Raw genomic sequence first — 27,245 nt, 5'->3', positions numbered from 1 at the left:
CCCCTATGTTTAACACACCACTATTTATAATAACCAAGCTAAGTGTCCAACAGAAGATGAAAAGTGCAATTTTATTCAGCCAAAACAAAACAAGAAATCCTACCATTTACAACAACATGGATGGAGCTAGAGGGTAATATGCACAGAGAAATAACCCAGGCGCAGAAAGACAGGTATCAAATGATATCACTAACCTCTCAGAAGGAGAAGCAAGAGAAACTGAGTGAGCAAAGCAGCACCAGATTCATAGAAGCCAAGAATGGACTAACATGTACCAAAGGGGAAGAGACCGGTGTGGATAGCTGGGACTGGACGGATAAGGGGAGAGGGAAAGAAAGCGTGCATTGCGATTAGCACGTATAATGTGGGAGGGGGGTCCCAGAGAGGCCTGTACATCACAGAGAAGACAAGTAGTGATCTTACAGCATCTTACTATGCTGATGGACAGTGACTGTGAAGGGGTATGTGGGGAGATCTTGGTGAAGGGGGGAGCCTAGTAAACATAATGTCCTCCATGTAATTGTAGATTAATGATACCAAAATATAAAAAAAATGATAAATTGAATTAAGGAATGCAGAAAAGTGGAGACGTTTCATAAAAGAAGAGATACAAATGGCCAAAGAGTCCATGGAAAAATATTCAGCAACAGTAGTCATCAAAGAAAAGCAAATTAAAATAACAGTGTGACATCCCAATTATGTTAGAATGATTCAAAAGAACAAAAACTGACACTGCCAGACCTCAACTGTTGATCAATCTGGTGGGCATGTAAAATGGTATACCATTTTGGGGAAAAGATCTGGCAGTTTGGATAAACTTAAAAACATACTGACCTTATGGCCCTGCAATTCCACTTGTAGGCTTTTACTCAAATGAAAATGGGTGCTTATGCTTACAAAAAGACCTATACACAAACCTTCTCAGAGACTATATTCATAGTAGGCCAAACTAAAAACAGGCTTCTTAAAACATCTGTGGTTTATTCATAGAAAGAAGTACTACTCATCAATAGAAAGGACTGAATCACCAATACAAGATGATAGAATCTCACAGACATGTTGTGTAAAAAACCTTATGCAAAAACAAACCGACAATTGCAGGCGCGCCGGTCGGGCGGTGGGCAGGGGCGTTGGGCATGGGCGGGGCCGAAGGCGCCGCGGGGCGGAGCCAGGAGGTGGCGAGGGGCGGGCGCGCCGGGCGCGGGGAGCTGTCAGCGGCCGCTCTCACAGGGCCGCCTCGCTGGCTGCACCCTTCCGCCAGGAGGAGGCCTTCAGGGAACTTGGGCGGCGGCGGCGGTTCGCTGCTTCCTGGGGAGGGAGGAGCGTTCGTGTGAGCGAGGCCAGGCAGGAGGCCTACACTCGAGCGCCTCCCGAGCCCGTGCCCGCGCCCACACCCGCACCCGCTGGTCCCCAGCCCGGAGGTTCCTCGAGGTCGCCTCGGAGGCGGGCCCCGGTGGCGGCGGCGGGCCCTGGCGGAAGCGGCTCAGCAGACAAGCGGCCTCAGGGTACCGGGCGCCGCCGGGGCCGCCGCGCAGGTGCCTTGGCAAAATGACCCCGGGGTCACCGCGGCGCGGTGCCTGATGGGGGAGGCCGGGGAGCCCCTGCGGACCAACCGAGAGAGCTCAGCAGCTTGCAGGGACAGGCGGGACGCCCGCTGGGAGCTCACCCTGCTGCAACCCTCGCCTCCCTTTTTTATTTTTCCTGGCTTTCATCGTTATCTAGTCAGGAATCCGCGGGTTTCTTTTCACTCTCATTAATCAACAATTATATGAGCAATATTAGAGTTAGTAGACTCCCCAGATCATCAAGTTCCCTCCCTACCGCATACCCTATTAGAGTCACTATCCGTCAGCATAGTACGATTCTATAGAATCACTACTTGACTTCTCTGTATTACACTGACTTCCACGTGGAACCCCTCCCACATTATGGCAGCTAATCTTAAGTCCCCCTTTCCACCCTTCTGCTTCCCTTCCCAACCAGCCTTCCTAGACGCTTACCTTTGGAAAATTGGTGATGGGGGGAGTCTAGTAAACATAATGTTACCCATGTAATTGGAGATTAATGACAAGTAAATAAATAAATAAATGATAGAATGCAGCAGCCCAGTTTTCAAAAGACATGTGCGCCCCTATGTCTATCACAGCACTATTCACAATAGCCAAGCTAACTGTCCATCAGAAGATGAGCAGTGGAATATGATTAGGCCCTATGAAGAACAGAAATCCCATCACTTGCAACAACATGGATGGAGCTAGAGGGTATTATGCACAGTGAAAATAAACCCAGTGGAGAAAGACAAGTATGAAATGATTTCAACAACCTTTGGAAAAGGAAATCCAAGAGAAACTGCATGGACAAAACGGCACTAGATTCACAGAACCCAAGAAGACACTGACAGTTACCAAAGGGCAAGGGAATGTGGTGGATAGTTGAGAATGGAGGGATAATGGGAGAGGGAAAGAAAGCGTGCATTACGATTAGCACGTATAATGTGGGAGCGGGGTCACAGGGAGGGCTGTACAACACAGAGAAGACAACTAGTGATTCCACAGTATCTTTTTATGCTCATGGACAGTGACTGCAATGGGGTATCTTCCGGGAATCTTCGTGATCGGGGGAGTCAAGTAAATATAATGTTACTCATGCAATTGTATAATAATGACAGATAGATAGGTAGTTAGATAGATGGAAAGACAGATAAATGAATGAATGCATAAATAAATAAATAAATACATATAAAGGAAGACAGAAAGAAAGTTAGATAGAATGATAGAGAGACTAAAAAGTAGATGGATAGATAGATAGATGGATAAATAGATAGATACATAGATAGAAAGACAGATGAATGAATACATGACTAAATAAATACATACATGAGAGGGAAGGAAGGAAGGAAGGAAGGAAGGAGGGATGGAGGGAGGAAGGAAGGAAGGAAAGAAAGAAGGAAGGAAGGAGTAAAGCACCAGCCCAGTTTTAAAAATCTACAATTATATGAGCTACATGATGGTTACTACACTCCCCAGATCAAGTCCACGCAACATACTCCATTACAGTCAGTGTCCATCAGCTTAGCAAGATGCTACAGAATCACTACTTAAACTCTCTGTACTATACTGACTTTCCCGTGGGACCTCCCCACACATAACGTGAGCTGGTCGTAATGCCCCCTGTACACCCTTCTGCCTCCCTTCCCAACCAGCCTTCCTAGTCCCTTACTTTCATAAATTAGTGATGGGGAGGGTCAAGTAAACATAATGTTACTCATGTAGTTGTAGACTAATGATAAATAAACAATAAGTAAGGAAGTACATACATGAATACATACATAAAAAATTAATAATAGAATACAGCAGACCAGTTTAGAAGAGACATTTGCACCCCTATGTTTATCACCGCACTATACACAATAGCCAAGGTAAGTGTCCATCAGTAGATGAACAGTGGAATATTATTCAGCCAGAGGAAGGAAACCAATCCTACCATTTACAACAACATGGATGGAGCTAGAGGGTATTATGCTCAGTGAAATAAGCCACGCAGAAAACAAAAAATGTCAAATGATTTCACTCACCTATGGAGTATAAAAACAAGAAAGAGAGTGAAAGAACAAGACAGTAGTAGCCTCACCGAACCCAGGAAGGGACTCACGGTTACGAACGGGAATGTGACTGAGGAGGATGGTTTGGAAAGGAGAGAAGAGAGGGAAAATGGGGCATTACGAGTAGCACACATAATGTGGGCAGGCGGCAGGTATGGTCAAGGGAGTATAACACAGCAAAGATCAGTAGCACTTCTACAGCATATTCCTGGGCTGATGGACATTGACTCTTAAGGGCTATGTGTGGGGGGGACTTGGTAATGGGGGTAGTCTAACAACCATAATGCTGCTCATGGAACTGTTTAGTACTGACACCAAAATAAAAGGAAACACACAGTACCTTGGGTCTGGATTCCAATTTTACCTGATGCTGTCAAGTTGGTCAGTGTCCACCTCACCAGAATCACAGCTGCTCCTCTAAGCATACACATTCTGTCTCTAGGAAAGAGGCACCACTGTGACATCATGGAATTTCCAGACAACAGTGCTGCTCTTGCAAACTCCACCCCCATGGCGGGCACTGCCCAGCCGTGGGGAGCTGCATCACAATTTGAACAGGGAATATTATTCACCATATAAATAATGATTTCACTCGTGATGGGAGTATCAGAACAAAGAAAAAACTGAAGGAGAAAACATGAGCAGTCTCACAGAAACCAGGAATGGACTACAAGTTACCAAAGGGAAAGAGACCGGGGTGGATAGTTGGGAAAGAAGGGATAAAGGGAGAGGGAAAGAAAGTGTGCTTTACGATTAGCATGTATAATGTGGGAGGGGGGGTCACAGGGAGGGCTGTACAACACAGAGAAGACAAGTAGTGTTTCTACAGTGTCTTACTATGCTCATGGACAGTGACTGCAAAGGGGCATGTGGGGGAAATCTTCATGATGGGGGGAGTCTAATAAACATAATGTTACTCATGTAATTGTGTATTAATGACAGAAAGATAGACAGGAAGATAGATTAATAGATATAGATAGAGAAGAAATGAACTAATGCATGAATAAATAAATATATATGTACATGAACACATACATAAAGAAAGAAAGCAGAAGCCCAGCTGAAAAAAGACACACAAACCCCTGTGTTTACCACAGCACTATTAACAACAGCCAATCCACAATAACAGGAGCTACATTAAGGTTACTACATGCCCCAGATAAAGTCCACCAAACATACCACATTACAGTCACTGTCCGTCAGCATAGTAAGATGCTATAGAATTACTATTTGAACTCTCTGTACTAGACAGACTTCCGCACGGGAGGTACCCACACACTATGTGAGCTAATCATAATGCCCCCTGTTCACCCTTCTCCCTCCCTTCACAACCAGTCTTTCTAGTCCCTGAAGCTTTGGTAAATTGGTGATGGATGGTGTCTACTAAACATAATGTTACTCATGTAGTTGTTGACTAATGACAAATGAGTAAATAATAAATAAGCAAGAATATAAATGAATACATACATACATACATACATAAAAAAATAAATAATAAAATGCAGCAGTCCAGTTTAAAACAGACATGTGCACCCCTATGTTTAACACACCACTATTTATAATAACCAAGCTAAGTGTCCAACAGAAGATGAAAAGTGCAATTTTATTCAGCCAAAACAAAACAAGAAATCCTACCATTTACAACAACATGGATGGAGCTAGAGGGTAATATGCACAGAGAAATAACCCAGGCGCAGAAAGACAGGTATCAAATGATATCACTAACCTCTCAGAAGGAGAAGCAAGAGAAACTGAGTGAGCAAAGCAGCACCAGATTCATAGAAGCCAAGAATGGACTAACATGTACCAAAGGGAAAGAGACCGGTGTGGATAGCTGGGACTGGACGGATAAGGGGAGAGGGAAAGAAAGCGTGCATTGCGATTAGCACGTATAATGTGGGAGGGGGGTCCCAGAGAGGCCTGTACATCACAGAGAAGACAAGTAGTGATCTTACAGCATCTTACTATGCTGATGGACAGTGACTGTGAAGGGGTATGTGGGGAGATCTTGGTGAAGGGGGGAGCCTAGTAAACATAATGTCCTCCATGTAATTGTAGATTAATGATACCAAAATATAAAAAAAATGATAAATTGAATTAAGGAATGCAGAAAAGTGGAGACGTTTCATAAAAGAAGAGATACAAATGGCCAAAGAGTCCATGGAAAAATATTCAGCAACAGTAGTCATCAAAGAAAAGCAAATTAAAATAACAGTGTGACATCCCAATTATGTTAGAATGATTCAAAAGAACAAAAACTGACACTGCCAGACCTCAACTGTTGATCAATCTGGTGGGCATGTAAAATGGTATACCATTTTGGGGAAAAGATCTGGCAGTTTGGATAAACTTAAAAACATACTGACCTTATGGCCCTGCAATTCCACTTGTAGGCTTTTACTCAAATGAAAATGGGTGCTTATGCTTACAAAAAGACCTATACACAAACCTTCTCAGAGACTATATTCATAGTAGGCCAAACTAAAAACAGGCTTCTTAAAACATCTGTGGTTTATTCATAGAAAAAAGTACTACTCATCAATAGAAAGGACTGAATCACCAGTACAAGATGATAGAATCTCACAGACATGTTGTGTAAAAAACCTTATGCAAAAACAAACCGACAATTGCAGGCGCGCCGGTCGGGCGGTGGGCAGGGGCGTTGGGCATGGGCGGGGCCGAAGGCGCCGCGGGGCGGAGCCAGGAGGTGGCGAGGGGCGGGCGCGCCGGGCGCGGGGAGCTGTCAGCGGCCGCTCTCACAGGGCCGCCTCGCTGGCTGCACCCTTCCGCCAGGAGGAGGCCTTCAGGGAACTTGGGCGGCGGCGGCGGTTCGCTGCTTCCTGGGGAGGGAGGAGCGTTCGTGTGAGCGAGGCCAGGCAGGAGGCCTACACTCGAGCGCCTCCCGAGCCCGTGCCCGCGCCCACACCCGCACCCGCTGGTCCCCAGCCCGGAGGTTCCTCGAGGTCGCCTCGGAGGCGGGCCCCGGTGGCGGCGGCGGGCCCTGGCGGAAGCGGCTCAGCAGACAAGCGGCCTCAGGGTACCGGGCGCCGCCGGGGCCGCCGCGCAGGTGCCTTGGCAAAATGACCCCGGGGTCACCGCGGCGCGGTGCCTGATGGGGGAGGCCGGGGAGCCCCTGCGGACCAACCGAGAGAGCTCAGCAGCTTGCAGGGACAGGCGGGACGCCCGCTGGGAGCTCACCCTGCTGCAACCCTCGCCTCCCTTTTTTATTTTTCCTGGCTTTCATCGTTATCTAGTCAGGAATCCGCGGGTTTCTTTTCACTCTCATTAATCAACAATTATATGAGCAATATTAGAGTTAGTAGACTCCCCAGATCATCAAGTTCCCTCCCTACCGCATACCCTATTAGAGTCACTATCCGTCAGCATAGTACGATTCTATAGAATCACTACTTGACTTCTCTGTATTACACTGACTTCCACGTGGAACCCCTCCCACATTATGGCAGCTAATCTTAAGTCCCCCTTTCCACCCTTCTGCTTCCCTTCCCAACCAGCCTTCCTAGACGCTTACCTTTGGAAAATTGGTGATGGGGGGAGTCTAGTAAACATAATGTTACCCATGTAATTGGAGATTAATGACAAGTAAATAAATAAATAAATGATAGAATGCAGCAGCCCAGTTTTCAAAAGACATGTGCGCCCCTATGTCTATCACAGCACTATTCACAATAGCCAAGCTAACTGTCCATCAGAAGATGAGCAGTGGAATATTATTAGGCCCTATGAAGAACGGAAATCCCATCACTTGCAACAACATGGATGGAGCTAGAGGGTATTATGCACAGTGAAAATAAACCCAGTGGAGAAAGACAAGTATGAAATGATTTCAACAACCTTTGGAAAAGGAAATCCAAGAGAAACTGCATGAACAAAACGGCACTAGATTCACAGAACCCAAGAAGACACTGACAGTTACCAAAGGGCAAGGGAATGTGGTGGATAGTTGAGAATGGAGGGATAATGGGAGAGGGAAAGAAAGCGTGCATTACGATTAGCACGTATAATGTCGGAGCGGGGTCACAGGGAGGGCTGTACAACACAGAGAAGACAACTAGTGATTCCACAGTATCTTTTTATGCTCATGGACAGTGACTGCAATGGGGTATCTTCCGGGAATCTTCGTGATCGGGGGAGTCAAGTAAATATAATGTTACTCATGCAATTGTATAATAATGACAGATAGATAGGTAGTTAGATAGATGGAAAGACAGATAAATGAATGAATGCATAAATAAATAAATAAATACATATAAAGGAAGACAGAAAGAAAGTTAGATAGAATGATAGAGAGACTAAAAAGTAGATGGATAGATAGATAGATGGATAAATAGATAGATACATAGATAGAAAGACAGATGAATGAATACATGACTAAATAAATACATACATGAGAGGGAAGGAAGGAAGGAAGGAAGGAAGGAGGGATGGAGGGAGGAAGGAAGGAAGGAAAGAAAGAAGGAAGGAAGGAGTAAAGCACCAGCCCAGTTTTAAAAATCTACAATTATATGAGCTACATGATGGTTACTACACTCCCCAGATCAAGTCCACGCAACATACTCCATTACAGTCAGTGTCCATCAGCTTAGCAAGATGCTACAGAATCACTACTTAAACTCTCTGTACTATACTGACTTTCCCGTGGGACCTCCCCACACATAACGTGAGCTGGTCGTAATGCCCCCTGTACACCCTTCTGCCTCCCTTCCCAACCAGCCTTCCTAGTCCCTTACTTTCATAAATTAGTGATGGGGAGGGTCAAGTAAACATAATGTTACTCATGTAGTTGTAGACTAATGATAAATAAACAATAAGTAAGGAAGTACATACATGAATACATACATAAAAAATTAATAATAGAATACAGCAGACCAGTTTAGAAGAGACATTTGCACCCCTATGTTTATCACCGCACTATACACAATAGCCAAGGTAAGTGTCCATCAGTAGATGAACAGTGGAATATTATTCAGCCAGAGGAAGGAAACCAATCCTACCATTTACAACAACATGGATGGAGCTAGAGGGTATTATGCTCAGTGAAATAAGCCACGCAGAAAACAAAAAATGTCAAATGATTTCACTCACCTATGGAGTATAAAAACAAGAAAGAGAGTGAAAGAACAAGACAGTAGTAGCCTCACCGAACCCAGGAAGGGACTCACGGTTACGAACGGGAATGTGACTGAGGAGGATGGTTTGGAAAGGAGAGAAGAGAGGGAAAATGGGGCATTACGAGTAGCACACATAATGTGGGCAGGCGGCAGGTATGGTCAAGGGAGTATAACACAGCAAAGATCAGTAGCACTTCTACAGCATATTCCTGGGCTGATGGACATTGACTCTTAAGGGCTATGTGTGGGGGGGACTTGGTAATGGGGGTAGTCTAACAACCATAATGCTGCTCATGGAACTGTTTAGTACTGACACCAAAATAAAAGGAAACACACAGTACCTTGGGTCTGGATTCCAATTTTACCTGATGCTGTCAAGTTGGTCAGTGTCCACCTCACCAGAATCACAGCTGCTCCTCTAAGCATACACATTCTGTCTCTAGGAAAGAGGCACCACTGTGACATCATGGAATTTCCAGACAACAGTGCTGCTCTTGCAAACTCCACCCCCATGGCGGGCACTGCCCAGCCGTGGGGAGCTGCATCACAATTTGAACAGGGAATATTATTCACCATATAAATAATGATTTCACTCGTGATGGGAGTATCAGAACAAAGAAAAAACTGAAGGAGAAAACATGAGCAGTCTCACAGAAACCAGGAATGGACTACAAGTTACCAAAGGGAAAGAGACCGGGGTGGATAGTTGGGAAAGAAGGGATAAAGGGAGAGGGAAAGAAAGTGTGCTTTACGATTAGCATGTATAATGTGGGAGGGGGGGTCACAGGGAGGGCTGTACAACACAGAGAAGACAAGTAGTGTTTCTACAGTGTCTTACTATGCTCATGGACAGTGACTGCAAAGGGGCATGTGGGGGAAATCTTCATGATGGGGGGAGTCTAATAAACATAATGTTACTCATGTAATTGTGTATTAATGACAGAAAGATAGACAGGAAGATAGATTAATAGATATAGATAGAGAAGAAATGAACTAATGCATGAATAAATAAATATATATGTACATGAACACATACATAAAGAAAGAAAGCAGAAGCCCAGCTGAAAAAAGACACACAAACCCCTGTGTTTACCACAGCACTATTAACAACAGCCAATCCACAATAACAGGAGCTACATTAAGGTTACTACATGCCCCAGATAAAGTCCACCAAACATACCACATTACAGTCACTGTCCGTCAGCATAGTAAGATGCTATAGAATTACTATTTGAACTCTCTGTACTAGACAGACTTCCGCACGGGAGGTACCCACACACTATGTGAGCTAATCATAATGCCCCCTGTTCACCCTTCTCCCTCCCTTCACAACCAGTCTTTCTAGTCCCTGAAGCTTTGGTAAATTGGTGATGGATGGTGTCTACTAAACATAATGTTACTCATGTAGTTGTTGACTAATGACAAATGAGTAAATAATAAATAAGCAAGAATATAAATGAATACATACATACATACATAAAAAAATAAATAATAAAATGCAGCAGTCCAGTTTAAAACAGACATGTGCACCCCTATGTTTAACACACCACTATTTATAATAACCAAGCTAAGTGTCCAACAGAAGATGAAAAGTGCAATTTTATTCAGCCAAAACAAAACAAGAAATCCTACCATTTACAACAACATGGATGGAGCTAGAGGGTAATATGCACAGAGAAATAACCCAGGCGCAGAAAGACAGGTATCAAATGATATCACTAACCTCTCAGAAGGAGAAGCAAGAGAAACTGAGTGAGCAAAGCAGCACCAGATTCATAGAAGCCAAGAATGGACTAACATGTACCAAAGGGAAAGAGACCGGTGTGGATAGCTGGGACTGGACGGATAAGGGGAGAGGGAAAGAAAGCGTGCATTGCGATTAGCACGTATAATGTGGGAGGGGGGTCCCAGAGAGGCCTGTACATCACAGAGAAGACAAGTAGTGATCTTACAGCATCTTACTATGCTGATGGACAGTGACTGTGAAGGGGTATGTGGGGAGATCTTGGTGAAGGGGGGAGCCTAGTAAACATAATGTCCTCCATGTAATTGTAGATTAATGATACCAAAATATAAAAAAAATGATAAATTGAATTAAGGAATGCAGAAAAGTGGAGACGTTTCATAAAAGAAGAGATACAAATGGCCAAAGAGTCCATGGAAAAATATTCAGCAACAGTAGTCATCAAAGAAAAGCAAATTAAAATAACAGTGTGACATCCCAATTATGTTAGAATGATTCAAAAGAACAAAAACTGACACTGCCAGACCTCAACTGTTGATCAATCTGGTGGGCATGTAAAATGGTATACCATTTTGGGGAAAAGATCTGGCAGTTTGGATAAACTTAAAAACATACTGACCTTATGGCCCTGCAATTCCACTTGTAGGCTTTTACTCAAATGAAAATGGGTGCTTATGCTTACAAAAAGACCTATACACAAACCTTCTCAGAGACTATATTCATAGTAGGCCAAACTAAAAACAGGCTTCTTAAAACATCTGTGGTTTATTCATAGAAAGAAGTACTACTCATCAATAGAAAGGACTGAATCACCAATACAAGATGATAGAATCTCACAGACATGTTGTGTAAAAAACCTTATGCAAAAACAAACCGACAATTGCAGGCGCGCCGGTCGGGCGGTGGGCAGGGGCGTTGGGCATGGGCGGGGCCGAAGGCGCCGCGGGGCGGAGCCAGGAGGTGGCGAGGGGCGGGCGCGCCGGGCGCGGGGAGCTGTCAGCGGCCGCTCTCACAGGGCCGCCTCGCTGGCTGCACCCTTCCGCCAGGAGGAGGCCTTCAGGGAACTTGGGCGGCGGCGGCGGTTCGCTGCTTCCTGGGGAGGGAGGAGCGTTCGTGTGAGCGAGGCCAGGCAGGAGGCCTACACTCGAGCGCCTCCCGAGCCCGTGCCCGCGCCCACACCCGCACCCGCTGGTCCCCAGCCCGGAGGTTCCTCGAGGTCGCCTCGGAGGCGGGCCCCGGTGGCGGCGGCGGGCCCTGGCGGAAGCGGCTCAGCAGACAAGCGGCCTCAGGGTACCGGGCGCCGCCGGGGCCGCCGCGCAGGTGCCTTGGCAAAATGACCCCGGGGTCACCGCGGCGCGGTGCCTGATGGGGGAGGCCGGGGAGCCCCTGCGGACCAACCGAGAGAGCTCAGCAGCTTGCAGGGACAGGCGGGACGCCCGCTGGGAGCTCACCCTGCTGCAACCCTCGCCTCCCTTTTTTATTTTTCCTGGCTTTCATCGTTATCTAGTCAGGAATCCGCGGGTTTCTTTTCACTCTCATTAATCAACAATTATATGAGCAATATTAGAGTTAGTAGACTCCCCAGATCATCAAGTTCCCTCCCTACCGCATACCCTATTAGAGTCACTATCCGTCAGCATAGTACGATTCTATAGAATCACTACTTGACTTCTCTGTATTACACTGACTTCCACGTGGAACCCCTCCCACATTATGGCAGCTAATCTTAAGTCCCCCTTTCCACCCTTCTGCTTCCCTTCCCAACCAGCCTTCCTAGACGCTTACCTTTGGAAAATTGGTGATGGGGGGAGTCTAGTAAACATAATGTTACCCATGTAATTGGAGATTAATGACAAGTAAATAAATAAATAAATGATAGAATGCAGCAGCCCAGTTTTCAAAAGACATGTGCGCCCCTATGTCTATCACAGCACTATTCACAATAGCCAAGCTAACTGTCCATCAGAAGATGAGCAGTGGAATATTATTAGGCCCTATGAAGAACGGAAATCCCATCACTTGCAACAACATGGATGGAGCTAGAGGGTATTATGCACAGTGAAAATAAACCCAGTGGAGAAAGACAAGTATGAAATGATTTCAACAACCTTTGGAAAAGGAAATCCAAGAGAAACTGCATGAACAAAACGGCACTAGATTCACAGAACCCAAGAAGACACTGACAGTTACCAAAGGGCAAGGGAATGTGGTGGATAGTTGAGAATGGAGGGATAATGGGAGAGGGAAAGAAAGCGTGCATTACGATTAGCACGTATAATGTGGGAGCGGGGTCACAGGGAGGGCTGTACAACACAGAGAAGACAACTAGTGATTCCACAGTATCTTTTTATGCTCATGGACAGTGACTGCAATGGGGTATCTTCCGGGAATCTTCGTGATCGGGGGAGTCAAGTAAATATAATGTTACTCATGCAATTGTATAATAATGACAGATAGATAGGTAGTTAGATAGATGGAAAGACAGATAAATGAATGAATGCATAAATAAATAAATAAATACATATAAAGGAAGACAGAAAGAAAGTTAGATAGAATGATAGAGAGACTAAAAAGTAGATGGATAGATAGATAGATGGATAAATAGATAGATACATAGATAGAAAGACAGATGAATGAATACATGACTAAATAAATACATACATGAGAGGGAAGGAAGGAAGGAAGGAAGGAAGGAGGGATGGAGGGAGGAAGGAAGGAAGGAAAGAAAGAAGGAAGGAAGGAGTAAAGCACCAGCCCAGTTTTAAAAATCTACAATTATATGAGCTACATGATGGTTACTACACTCCCCAGATCAAGTCCACGCAACATACTCCATTACAGTCAGTGTCCATCAGCTTAGCAAGATGCTACAGAATCACTACTTAAACTCTCTGTACTATACTGACTTTCCCGTGGGACCTCCCCACACATAACGTGAGCTGGTCGTAATGCCCCCTGTACACCCTTCTGCCTCCCTTCCCAACCAGCCTTCCTAGTCCCTTACTTTCATAAATTAGTGATGGGGAGGGTCAAGTAAACATAATGTTACTCATGTAGTTGTAGACTAATGATAAATAAACAATAAGTAAGGAAGTACATACATGAATACATACATATAAAATAAATAATAGAATACAGCAGACCAGTTTAGAAGAGACATTTGCACCCCTATGTTTATCACCGCACTATACACAATAGCCAAGGTAAGTGTCCATCAGTAGATGAACAGTGGAATATTATTCAGCCAGAGGAAGGAAACCAATCCTACCATTTACAACAACATGGATGGAGCTAGAGGGTATTATGCTCAGTGAAATAAGCCACGCAGAAAACAAAAAATGTCAAATGATTTCACTCACCTATGGAGTATAAAAACAAGAAAGAGAGTGAAAGAACAAGACAGTAGTAGCCTCACCGAACCCAGGAAGGGACTCACGGTTACGAACGGGAATGTGACTGAGGAGGATGGTTTGGAAAGGAGAGAAGAGAGGGAAAATGGGGCATTACGAGTAGCACACATAATGTGGGCAGGCGGCAGGTATGGTCAAGGGAGTATAACACAGCAAAGATCAGTAGCACTTCTACAGCATATTCCTGGGCTGATGGACATTGACTCTTAAGGGCTATGTGTGGGGGGGACTTGGTAATGGGGGTAGTCTAACAACCATAATGCTGCTCATGGAACTGTTTAGTACTGACACCAAAATAAAAGGAAACACACAGTACCTTGGGTCTGGATTCCAATTTTACCTGATGCTGTCAAGTTGGTCAGTGTCCACCTCACCAGAATCACAGCTGCTCCTCTAAGCATACACATTCTGTCTCTAGGAAAGAGGCACCACTGTGACATCATGGAATTTCCAGACAACAGTGCTGCTCTTGCAAACTCCACCCCCATGGCGGGCACTGCCCAGCCGTGGGGAGCTGCATCACAATTTGAACAGGGAATATTATTCACCATATAAATAATGATTTCACTCGTGATGGGAGTATCAGAACAAAGAAAAAACTGAAGGAGAAAACATGAGCAGTCTCACAGAAACCAGGAATGGACTACAAGTTACCAAAGGGAAAGAGACCGGGGTGGATAGTTGGGAAAGAAGGGATAAAGGGAGAGGGAAAGAAAGTGTGCTTTACGATTAGCATGTATAATGTGGGAGGGGGGGTCACAGGGAGGGCTGTACAACACAGAGAAGACAAGTAGTGTTTCTACAGTGTCTTACTATGCTCATGGACAGTGACTGCAAAGGGGCATGTGGGGGAAATCTTCATGATGGGGGAGTCTAATAAACATAATGTTACTCATGTAATTGTGTATTAATGACAGAAAGATAGACAGGAAGATAGATTAATAGATATAGATAGATAAGAAATGAACTAATGCATGAATAAATAAATATATATGTACATGAACACATACATAAAGAAAGAAAGCAGAAGCCCAGCTGAAAAAAGACACACAAACCCCTGTGTTTACCACAGCACTATTAACAACAGCCAATCCACAATAACAGGAGCTACATTAAGGTTACTACATGCCCCAGATAAAGTCCACCAAACATACCACATTACAGTCACTGTCCGTCAGCATAGTAAGATGCTATAGAATTACTATTTGAACTCTCTGTACTAGACAGACTTCCGCACGGGAGGTACCCACACACTATGTGAGCTAATCATAATGCCCCCTGTTCACCCTTCTCCCTCCCTTCACAACCAGTCTTTCTAGTCCCTTAAGCTTTGGTAAATTGGTGATGGATGGTGTCTACTAAACATAATGTTACTCATGTAGTTGTTGACTAATGACAAATGAGTAAATAATAAATAAGCAAGAATATAAATGAATACATACATACATACATAAAAAAATAAATAATAAAATGCAGCAGTCCAGTTTAAAACAGACATGTGCACCCCTATGTTTAACACACCACTATTTATAATAACCAAGCTAAGTGTCCAACAGAAGATGAAAAGTGCAATTTTATTCAGCCAAAACAAAACAAGAAATCCTACCATTTACAACAACATGGATGGAGCTAGAGGGTAATATGCACAGAGAAATAACCCAGGCGCAGAAAGACAGGTATCAAATGATATCACTAACCTCTCAGAAGGAGAAGCAAGAGAAACTGAGTGAGCAAAGCAGCACCAGATTCATAGAAGCCAAGAATGGACTAACATGTACCAAAGGGAAAGAGACCGGTGTGGATAGCTGGGACTGGACGGATAAGGGGAGAGGGAAAGAAAGCGTGCATTGCGATTAGCACGTATAATGTGGGAGGGGGGTCCCAGAGAGGCCTGTACATCACAGAGAAGACAAGTAGTGATCTTACAGCATCTTACTATGCTGATGGACAGTGACTGTGAAGGGGTATGTGGGGAGATCTTGGTGAAGGGGGGAGCCTAGTAAACATAATGTCCTCCATGTAATTGTAGATTAATGATACCAAAATATAAAAAAAATGATAAATTGAATTAAGGAATGCAGAAAAGTGGAGACGTTTCATAAAAGAAGAGATACAAATGGCCAAAGAGTCCATGGAAAAATATTCAGCAACAGTAGTCATCAAAGAAAAGCAAATTAAAATAACAGTGTGACATCCCAATTATGTTAGAATGATTCAAAAGAACAAAAACTGACACTGCCAGACCTCAACTGTTGATCAATCTGGTGGGCATGTAAAATGGTATACCATTTTGGGGAAAAGATCTGGCAGTTTGGATAAACTTAAAAACATACTGACCTTATGGCCCTGCAATTCCACTTGTAGGCTTTTACTCAAATGAAAATGGGTGCTTATGCTTACAAAAAGACCTATACACAAACCTTCTCAGAGACTATATTCATAGTAGGCCAAACTAAAAACAGGCTTCTTAAAACATCTGTGGTTTATTCATAGAAAGAAGTACTACTCATCAATAGAAAGGACTGAATCACCAATACAAGATGATAGAATCTCACAGACATGTTGTGTAAAAAACCTTATGCAAAAACAAACCGACAATTGCAGGCGCGCCGGTCGGGCGGTGGGCAGGGGCGTTGGGCATGGGCGGGGCCGAAGGCGCCGCGGGGCGGAGCCAGGAGGTGGCGAGGGGCGGGCGCGCCGGGCGCGGGGAGCTGTCAGCGGCCGCTCTCACAGGGCCGCCTCGCTGGCTGCACCCTTCCGCCAGGAGGAGGCCTTCAGGGAACTTGGGCGGCGGCGGCGGTTCGCTGCTTCCTGGGGAGGGAGGAGCGTTCGTGTGAGCGAGGCCAGGCAGGAGGCCTACACTCGAGCGCCTCCCGAGCCCGTGCCCGCGCCCACACCCGCACCCGCTGGTCCCCAGCCCGGAGGTTCCTCGAGGTCGCCTCGGAGGCGGGCCCCGGTGGCGGCGGCGGGCCCTGGCGGAAGCGGCTCAGCAGACAAGCGGCCTCAGGGTACCGGGCGCCGCCGGGGCCGCCGCGCAGGTGCCTTGGCAAAATGACCCCGGGGTCACCGCGGCGCGGTGCCTGATGGGGGAGGCCGGGGAGCCCCTGCGGACCAACCGAGAGAGCTCAGCAGCTTGCAGGGACAGGCGGGACGCCCGCTGGGAGCTCACCCTGCTGCAACCCTCGCCTCCCTTTTTTATTTTTCCTGGCTTTCATCGTTATCTAGTCAGGAATCCGCGGGTTTCTTTTCACTCTCATTAATCAACAATTATATGAGCAATATTAGAGTTAGTAGACTCCCCAGATCATCAAGTTCCCTCCCTACTGCATACCCTATTAGAGTCACTATCCGTCAGCATAGTACGATTCTATAGAATCACTACTTGACTTCTCTGTATTACACTGACTTCCACGTGGAACCCCTCCCACATTATGGCAGCTAATCTTAAGTCCCCCTTTCCACCCTTCTGCTTCCCTTCCCAACCAGCCTTCCTAGACGCTTACCTTTGGAAAATTGGTGATGGGGGGAGTCTAGTAAACATAATGTTACCCATGTAATTGGAGATTAATGACAAGTAAATAAATAAATAAATGATAGAATGCAGCAGCCCAGTTTTCAAAAGACATGTGCGCCCCTATGTCTATCACAGCACTATTCACAATAGCCAAGCTAACTGTCCATCAGAAGATGAGCAGTGGAATATTATTAGGCCCTATGAAGAACAGAAATCCCATCACTTGCAACAACATGGATGGAGCTAGAGGGTATTATGCACAGTGAAATAAACCCAGTGGAGAAAGACAAGTATGAAATGATTTCAACAACCTTTGGAAAAGGAAATCCAAGAGAAACTGCATGAACAAAACGGCACTAGATTCACAGAACCCAAGAAGACACTGACAGTTACCAAAGGGCAAGGGAATGTGGTGGATAGTTGAGAATGGAGGGATAATGGGAGAGGGAAAGAAAGCGTGCATTACGATTAGCACGTATAATGTGGGAGCGGGGTCACAGGGAGGGCTGTACAACACAGAGAAGACAACTAGTGATTCCACAGTATCTTTTTATGCTCATGGACAGTGACTGCAATGTGGTATCTTCCGGGAATCTTCGTGATCGGGGGAGTCAAGTAAATATAATGTTACTCATGCAATTGTATAATAATGACAGATAGATAGGTAGTTAGATAGATGGAAAGACAGATAAATGAATGAATGCATAAATAAATAAATAAATAAATATAAAGGAAGACAGAAAGAAAGTTAGATAGAATGATAGAGAGACTAAAAAGTAGATGGATAGATAGATAGATGGATAAATAGATAGATACATAGATAGAAAGACAGATGAATGAATACATGACTAAATAAATACATACATGAGAGGGAAGGAAGGAAGGAAGGAAGGAAGGAGGGATGGAGGGAGGAAGGAAGGAAGGAAAGAAAGAAGGAAGGAAGGAGTAAAGCACCAGCCCAGTTTTAAAAATCTACAATTATATGAGCTACATGATGGTTACTACACTCCCCAGATCAAGTCCACGCAACATACTCCATTACAGTCAGTGTCCATCAGCTTAGCAAGATGCTACAGAATCACTACTTAAACTCTCTGTACTATACTGACTTTCCCGTGGGACCTCCCCACACATAACGTGAGCTGGTCGTAATGCCCCCTGTACACCCTTCTGCCTCCCTTCCCAACCAGCCTTCCTAGTCCCTTACTTTCATAAATTAGTGATGGGGAGGGTCAAGTAAACATAATGTTACTCATGTAGTTGTAGACTAATGATAAATAAACAATAAGTAAGGAAGTACATACATGAATACATACATATAAAATAAATAATAGAATACAGCAGACCAGTTTAGAAGAGACATTTGCACCCCTATGTTTATCACAGCACTATACACAATAGCCAAGGTAAGTGTCCATCAGTAGATGAACAGTGGAATATTATTCAGCCAGAGGAAGGAAACCAATCCTACCATTTACAACAACATGGATGGAGCTAGAGGGTATTATGCTCAGTGAAATAAGCCACGCAGAAAACAAAAAATGTCAAATGATTTCACTCACCTATGGAGTATAAAAACAAGAAAGAGAGTGAAAGAACAAGACAGTAGTAGCCTCACCGAACCCAGGAAGGGACTCACGGTTACGAACGGGAATGTGACTGAGGAGGATGGTTTGGAAAGGAGAGAAGAGAGGGAAAATGGGGCATTACGAGTAGCACACATAATGTGGGCAGGCGGCAGGTATGGTCAAGGGAGTATAACACAGCAAAGATCAGTAGCACTTCTACAGCATATTCCTGGGCTGATGGACATTGACTCTTAAGGGCTATGTGTGGGGGGGACTTGGTAATGGGGGTAGTCTAACAACCATAATGCTGCTCATGGAACTGTTTAGTACTGACACCAAAATAAAAGGAAACACACAGTACCTTGGGTCTGGATTCCAATTTTACCTGATGCTGTCAAGTTGGTCAGTGTCCACCTCACCAGAATCACAGCTGCTCCTCTAAGCATACACATTCTGTCTCTAGGAAAGAGGCACCACTGTGACATCATGGAATTTCCAGACAACAGTGCTGCTCTTGCAAACTCCACCCCCATGGCGGGCACTGCCCAGCCGTGGGGAGCTGCATCACAATTTGAACAGGGAATATTATTCACCATATAAATAATGATTTCACTCGTGATGGGAGTATCAGAACAAAGAAAAAACTGAAGGAGAAAACATGAGCAGTCTCACAGAAACCAGGAATGGACTACAAGTTACCAAAGGGAAAGAGACCGGGGTGGATAGTTGGGAAAGAAGGGATAAAGGGAGAGGGAAAGAAAGTGTGCTTTACGATTAGCATGTATAATGTGGGAGGGGGGGTCACAGGGAGGGCTGTACAACACAGAGAAGACAAGTAGTGTTTCTACAGTGTCTTACTATGCTCATGGACAGTGACTGCAAAGGGGCATGTGGGGGAAATCTTCATGATGGGGGGAGTCTAATAAACATAATGTTACTCATGTAATTGTGTATTAATGACAGAAAGATAGACAGGAAGATAGATTAATAGATATAGATAGAGAAGAAATGAACTAATGCATGAATAAATAAATATATATGTACATGAACACATACATAAAGAAAGAAAGCAGAAGCCCAGCTGAAAAAAGACACACAAACCCCTGTGTTTACCACAGCACTATTAACAACAGCCAATCCACAATAACAGGAGCTACATTAAGGTTACTACATGCCCCAGATAAAGTCCACCAAACATACCACATTACAGTCACTGTCCGTCAGCATAGTAAGATGCTATAGAATTACTATTTGAACTCTCTGTACTAGACAGACTTCCGCACGGGAGGTACCCACACACTATGTGAGCTAATCATAATGCCCCCTGTTCACCCTTCTCCCTCCCTTCACAACCAGTCTTTCTAGTCCCTTAAGCTTTGGTAAATTGGTGATGGATGGTGTCTACTAAACATAATGTTACTCATGTAGTTGTTGACTAATGACAAATGAGTAAATAATAAATAAGCAAGAATATAAATGAATACATACATACATACATAAAAAAATAAATAATAAAATGCAGCAGTCCAGTTTAAAACAGACATGTGCACCCCTATGTTTAACACACCACTATTTATAATAACCAAGCTAAGTGTCCAACAGAAGATGAAAAGTGCAATTTTATTCAGCCAAAACAAAACAAGAAATCCTACCATTTACAACAACATGGATGGAGCTAGAGGGTAATATGCACAGAGAAATAACCCAGGCGCAGAAAGACAGGTATCAAATGATATCACTAACCTCTCAGAAGGAGAAGCAAGAGAAACTGAGTGAGCAAAGCAGCACCAGATTCATAGAAGCCAAGAATGGACTAACATGTACCAAAGGGAAAGAGACCGGTGTGGATAGCTGGGACTGGACGGATAAGGGGAGAGGGAAAGAAAGCGTGCATTACGATTAGCACGTATAATGTGGGAGGGGGGTCCCAGAGAGGCCTGTACATCACAGAGAAGACAAGTAGTGATCTTACAGCATCTTACTATGCTGATGGACAGTGACTGTGAAGGGGTATGTGGGGAGATCTTGGTGAAGGGGGGAGCCTAGTAAACATAATGTCCTCCATGTAATTGTAGATTAATGATACCAAAATATAAAAAAAATGATAAATTGAATTAAGGAATGCAGAAAAGTGGAGACGTTTCATAAAAGAAGAGATACAAATGGCCAAAGAGTCCATGGAAAAATATTCAGCAACAGTAGTCATCAAAGAAAAGCAAATTAAAATAACAGTGTGACATCCCAATTATGTTAGAATGATTCAAAAGAACAAAAACTGACACTGCCAGACCTCAACTGTTGATCAATCTGGTGGGCATGTAAAATGGTATACCATTTTGGGGAAAAGATCTGGCAGTTTGGATAAACTTAAAAACATACTGACCTTATGGCCCTGCAATTCCACTTGTAGGCTTTTACTCAAATGAAAATGGGTGCTTATGCTTACAAAAAGACCTATACACAAACCTTCTCAGAGACTATATTCATAGTAGGCCAAACTAAAAACAGGCTTCTTAAAACATCTGTGGTTTATTCATAGAAAGAAGTACTACTCATCAATAGAAAGGACTGAATCACCAATACAAGATGATAGAATCTCACAGACATGTTGTGTAAAAAACCTTATGCAAAAACAAACCGACAATTGCAGGCGCGCCGGTCGGGCGGTGGGCAGGGGCGTTGGGCATGGGCGGGGCCGAAGGCGCCGCGGGGCGGAGCCAGGAGGTGGCGAGGGGCGGGCGCGCCGGGCGCGGGGAGCTGTCAGCGGCCGCTCTCACAGGGCCGCCTCGCTGGCTGCACCCTTCCGCCAGGAGGAGGCCTTCAGGGAACTTGGGCGGCGGCGGCGGTTCGCTGCTTCCTGGGGAGGGAGGAGCGTTCGTGTGAGCGAGGCCAGGCAGGAGGCCTACACTCGAGCGCCTCCCGAGCCCGTGCCCGCGCCCACACCCGCACCCGCTGGTCCCCAGCCCGGAGGTTCCTCGAGGTCGCCTCGGAGGCGGGCCCCGGTGGCGGCGGCGGGCCCTGGCGGAAGCGGCTCAGCAGACAAGCGGCCTCAGGGTACCGGGCGCCGCCGGGGCCGCCGCGCAGGTGCCTTGGCAAAATGACCCCGGGGTCACCGCGGCGCGGTGCCTGATGGGGGAGGCCGGGGAGCCCCTGCGGACCAACCGAGAGAGCTCAGCAGCTTGCAGGGACAGGCGGGACGCCCGCTGGGAGCTCACCCTGCTGCAACCCTCGCCTCCCTTTTTTATTTTTCCTGGCTTTCATCGTTATCTAGTCAGGAATCCGCGGGTTTCTTTTCACTCTCATTAATCAACAATTATATGAGCAATATTAGAGTTAGTAGACTCCCCAGATCATCAAGTTCCCTCCCTACCGCATACCCTATTAGAGTCACTATCCGTCAGCATAGTACGATTCTATAGAATCACTACTTGACTTCTCTGTATTACACTGACTTCCACGTGGAACCCCTCCCACATTATGGCAGCTAATCTTAAGTCCCCCTTTCCACCCTTCTGCTTCCCTTCCCAACCAGCCTTCCTAGACGCTTACCTTTGGAAAATTGGTGATGGGGGGAGTCTAGTAAACATAATGTTACCCATGTAATTGGAGATTAATGACAAGTAAATAAATAAATAAATGATAGAATGCAGCAGCCCAGTTTTCAAAAGACATGTGCGCCCCTATGTCTATCACAGCACTATTCACAATAGCCAAGCTAACTGTCCATCAGAAGATGAGCAGTGGAATATTATTAGGCCCTATGAAGAACAGAAATCCCATCACTTGCAACAACATGGATGGAGCTAGAGGGTATTATGCACAGTGAAATAAACCCAGTGGAGAAAGACAAGTATGAAATGATTTCAACAACCTTTGGAAAAGGAAATCCAAGAGAAACTGCATGAACAAAACGGCACTAGATTCACAGAACCCAAGAAGACACTGACAGTTACCAAAGGGCAAGGGAATGTGGTGGATAGTTGAGAATGGAGGGATAATGGGAGAGGGAAAGAAAGCGTGCATTACGATTAGCACGTATAATGTGGGAGCGGGGTCACAGGGAGGGCTGTACAACACAGAGAAGACAACTAGTGATTCCACAGTATCTTTTTATGCTCATGGACAGTGACTGCAATGGGGTATCTTCCGGGAATCTTCGTGATCGGGGGAGTCAAGTAAATATAATGTTACTCATGCAATTGTATAATAATGACAGATAGATAGGTAGTTAGATAGATGGAAAGACAGATAAATGAACGAATGCATAAATAAATAAATAAATACATATAAAGGAAGACAGAAAGAAAGTTAGATAGAATGATAGAGAGACTAAAAAGTAGATGGATAGATAGATAGATGGATAAATAGATAGATACATAGATAGAAAGACAGATGAATGAATACATGACTAAATAAATACGTACATGAGAGGGAAGGAAGGAAGGAAGGAAGGAAGGAGGGATGGAGGGAGGAAGGAAGGAAGGAAAGAAAGAAGGAAGGAAGGAGTAAAGCAACAGCCCAGTTTTAAAAATCTACAATTATATGAGCTACATGATGGTTACTACACTCCCCAGATCAAGTCCACGCAACATACTCCATTACAGTCAGTGTCCATCAGCTTAGCAAGATGCTACAGAATCACTACTTAAACTCTCTGTACTATACTGACTTTCCCGTGGGACCTCCCCACACATAACGTGAGCTGGTCGTAATGCCCCCTGTACACCCTTCTGCCTCCCTTCCCAACCAGCCTTCCTAGTCCCTTACTTTCATAAATTAGTGATGGGGAGGGTCAAGTAAACATAATGTTACTCATGTAGTTGTAGACTAATGATAAATAAACAATAAGTAAGGAAGTACATACATGAATACATACATAAAAAATAAATAATAGAATACAGCAGACCAGTTTAGAAGAGACATTTGCACCCCTATGTTTATCACAGCACTATACACAATAGCCAAGGTAAGTGTCCATCAGTAGATGAACAGTGGAATATTATTCAGCCAGAGGAAGGAAACCAATCCTACCATTTACAACAACATGGATGGAGCTAGAGGGTATTATGCTCAGTGAAATAAGCCACGCAGAAAACAAAAAATGTCAAATGATTTCACTCACCTATGGAGTATAAAAACAAGAAAGAGAGTGAAAGAACAAGACAGTAGTAGCCTCACCGAACCCAGGAAGGGACTCACGGTTACGAACGGGAATGTGACTGAGGAGGATGGTTTGGAAAGGAGAGAAGAGAGGGAAAATGGGGCATTACGAGTAGCACACATAATGTGGGCAGGCGGCAGGTATGGTCAAGGGAGTATAACACAGCAAAGATCAGTAGCACTTCTACAGCATATTCCTGGGCTGATGGACATTGACTCTTAAGGGCTATGTGTGGGGGGGACTTGGTAATGGGGGTAGTCTAACAACCATAATGCTGCTCATGGAACTGTTTAGTACTGACACCAAAATAAAAGGAAACACACAGTACCTTGGGTCTGGATTCCAATTTTACCTGATGCTGTCAAGTTGGTCAGTGTCCACCTCACCAGAATCACAGCTGCTCCTCTAAGCATACACATTCTGTCTCTAGGAAAGAGGCACCACTGTGACATCATGGAATTTCCAGACAACAGTGCTGCTCTTGCAAACTCCACCCCCATGGCGGGCACTGCCCAGCCGTGGGGAGCTGCATCACAATTTGAACAGGGAATATTATTCACCATATAAATAATGATTTCACTCGTGATGGGAGTATCAGAACAAAGAAAAAACTGAAGGAGAAAACATGAGCAGTCTCACAGAAACCAGGAATGGACTACAAGTTACCAAAGGGAAAGAGACCGGGGTGGATAGTTGGGAAAGAAGGGATAAAGGGAGAGGGAAAGAAAGTGTGCTTTACGATTAGCATGTATAATGTGGGAGGGGGGGTCACAGGGAGGGCTGTACAACACAGAGAAGACAAGTAGTGTTTCTACAGTGTCTTACTATGCTCATGGACAGTGACTGCAAAGGGGCATGTGGGGGAAATCTTCATGATGGGGGGAGTCTAATAAACATAATGTTACTCATGTAATTGTGTATTAATGACAGAAAGATAGACAGGAAGATAGATTAATAGATATAGATAGAGAAGAAATGAATTAATGCATGAATAAATAAATATATATGTACATGAACACATACATAAAGAAAGAAAGCAGAAGCCCAGCTGAAAAAAGACACACAAACCCCTGTGTTTACCACAGCACTATTAACAACAGCCAATCCACAATAACAGGAGCTACATTAAGGTTACTACATGCCCCAGATAAAGTCCACCAAACATACCACATTACAGTCACTGTCCGTCAGCATAGTAAGATGCTATAGAATTACTATTTGAACTCTCTGTACTAGACAGACTTCCGCACGGGAGGTACCCACACACTATGTGAGCTAATCATAATGCCCCCTGTTCACCCTTCTCCCTCCCTTCACAACCAGTCTTTCTAGTCCCTTAAGCTTTGGTAAATTGGTGATGGATGGTGTCTACTAAACATAATGTTACTCATGTAGTTGTTGACTAATGACAAATGAGTAAATAATAAATAAGCAAGAATATAAATGAATACATACATACATACATAAAAAAATAAATAATAAAATGCAGCAGTCCAGTTTAAAACAGACATGTGCACCCCTATGTTTAACACACCACTATTTATAATAACCAAGCTAAGTGTCCAACAGAAGATGAAAAGTGCAATTTTATTCAGCCAAAACAAAACAAGAAATCCTACCATTTACAACAACATGGATGGAGCTAGAGGGTAATATGCACAGAGAAATAACCCAGGCGCAGAAAGACAGGTATCAAATGATATCACTAACCTCTCAGAAGGAGAAGCAAGAGAAACTGAGTGAGCAAAGCAGCACCAGATTCATAGAAGCCAAGAATGGACTAACATGTACCAAAGGGAAAGAGACCGGTGTGGATAGCTGGGACTGGACGGATAAGGGGAGAGGGAAAGAAAGCGTGCATTGCGATTAGCACGTATAATGTGGGAGGGGGGTCCCAGAGAGGCCTGTACATCACAGAGAAGACAAGTAGTGATCTTACAGCATCTTACTATGCTGATGGACAGTGACTGTGAAGGGGTATGTGGGGAGATCTTGGTGAAGGGGGGAGCCTAGTAAACATAATGTCCTCCATGTAATTGTAGATTAATGATACCAAAATATAAAAAAAATGATAAATTGAATTAAGGAATGCAGAAAAGTGGAGACGTTTCATAAAAGAAGAGATACAAATGGCCAAAGAGTCCATGGAAAAATATTCAGCAACAGTAGTCATCAAAGAAAAGCAAATTAAAATAACAGTGTGACATCCCAATTATGTTAGAATGATTCAAAAGAACAAAAACTGACACTGCCAGACCTCAACTGTTGATCAATCTGGTGGGCATGTAAAATGGTATACCATTTTGGGGAAAAGATCTGGCAGTTTGGATAAACTTAAAAACATACTGACCTTATGGCCCTGCAATTCCACTTGTAGGCTTTTACTCAAATGAAAATGGGTGCTTATGCTTACAAAAAGACCTATACACAAACCTTCTCAGAGACTATATTCATAGTAGGCCAAACTAAAAACAGGCTTCTTAAAACATCTGTGGTTTATTCATAGAAAGAAGTACTACTCATCAATAGAAAGGACTGAATCACCAATACAAGATGATAGAATCTCACAGACATGTTGTGTAAAAAACCTTATGCAAAAACAAACCGACAATTGCAGGCGCGCCGGTCGGGCGGTGGGCAGGGGCGTTGGGCATGGGCGGGGCCGAAGGCGCCGCGGGGCGGAGCCAGGAGGTGGCGAGGGGCGGGCGCGCCGGGCGCGGGGAGCTGTCAGCGGCCGCTCTCACAGGGCCGCCTCGCTGGCTGCACCCTTCCGCCAGGAGGAGGCCTTCAGGGAACTTGGGCGGCGGCGGCGGTTCGCTGCTTCCTGGGGAGGGAGGAGCGTTCGTGTGAGCGAGGCCAGGCAGGAGGCCTACACTCGAGCGCCTCCCGAGCCCGTGCCCGCGCCCACACCCGCACCCGCTGGTCCCCAGCCCGGAGGTTCCTCGAGGTCGCCTCGGAGGCGGGCCCCGGTGGCGGCGGCGGGCCCTGGCGGAAGCGGCTCAGCAGACAAGCGGCCTCAGGGTACCGGGCGCCGCCGGGGCCGCCGCGCAGGTGCCTTGGCAAAATGACCCCGGGGTCACCGCGGCGCGGTGCCTGATGGGGGAGGCCGGGGAGC

This window comes from Manis pentadactyla, chromosome 2 (genome assembly GCF_030020395.1).
Source record: "Manis pentadactyla isolate mManPen7 chromosome 2, mManPen7.hap1, whole genome shotgun sequence".
NCBI classification, from domain to species: domain Eukaryota; kingdom Metazoa; phylum Chordata; class Mammalia; order Pholidota; family Manidae; genus Manis; species Manis pentadactyla.
Note: the sequence above shows the minus strand (reverse complement) of the source record.